This window comes from Nicotiana tabacum, unplaced genomic scaffold (assembly GCF_000715075.1).
Source record: "Nicotiana tabacum cultivar K326 unplaced genomic scaffold, ASM71507v2 Un00143, whole genome shotgun sequence".
Lineage (NCBI taxonomy): Eukaryota > Viridiplantae > Streptophyta > Magnoliopsida > Solanales > Solanaceae > Nicotiana > Nicotiana tabacum.
Window position 1 is genome coordinate 1 of NW_027438381.1, and position 866 is coordinate 866.

General features: G+C 40.0%; 1 non-coding gene across 1 annotated transcript; it reads left to right on the forward strand.

The window, feature by feature from the left end:
- Window positions 1-332: 332 nt before the first annotated feature.
- On the forward strand, window positions 333-493 carry LOC142178996 (U1 spliceosomal RNA). Its single transcript, XR_012707142.1, has one exon. It is a non-coding gene; the product is annotated as a U1 spliceosomal RNA (small nuclear RNA).
- Window positions 494-866: the final 373 nt, after the last annotated feature.

Here is an 866-nt window from a genome sequence, read left to right on the forward strand (position 1 = left end):
CTTAGCATTGAGCAGAGCGAATTCCATAAAAAATTAGTACTGTGTTTTGGAAAACATAGGATCCTTGCAATGTGGTTAGGGGATTGCACCAAATGCTATAATTCCATAAGTTTTGACATCTGGTATGAAAGATAGATTAGCTACACCAAACTGGTTAGTATACTGGCAATAGAGGACTTAAAAGAACTGAGTTTGTATCACTAGGATCTAAACACTGCTTATCCTATTCAAAGAGAAGATAGCTTAGGCACACGATGTCCCATATCGGCTAACACAAAAGAAAATCAAGAGCTGGAGGGATATAAAACCATAGGGAGGAGCATCAAGGGAACATACTTACCTGGACGGGGTCAATGGGCGATCAATAAGACCTATGGCCTAGGTTGGTGACCTCCATTGCACTTTGGAGGGGTGCCCGCCTAAGGTCGGCCCAAGTGGTCGAGCCTACGTCATAATTTGTGGCAGCGGGGGCCTGCGTTCGCGCGGCCCCTACCCAAGTCATCAACAAAAGTGTTTCACTTAAGGCATGAATATTATGTACTTGTTAATTCGTTGAGTTCCCCTTACAATTTTATGCCAATATTTGTAATTTTATTGTACTTGTTAAATAAATGAGAGTTTTGTGGAACTCCAATTTGTTAATTTAGATTTTGCATGACATAAGTAACTCTACGTTGTTTGCCTTTCTATATTTGGGCGTGAGGACTGAGGATGGAATTACTTAGTCTACTGTTGAAATTTATTCTAATTACTTTTAGCCTTTTCCTTCCCATTATTCTCGTCTTTGAGAGAATCTCATGTTTTTTTTGGACCAAACAGTTATGGCACAACCCAACTCTATGTCTTGTTCATAGGTATGGTGAAAT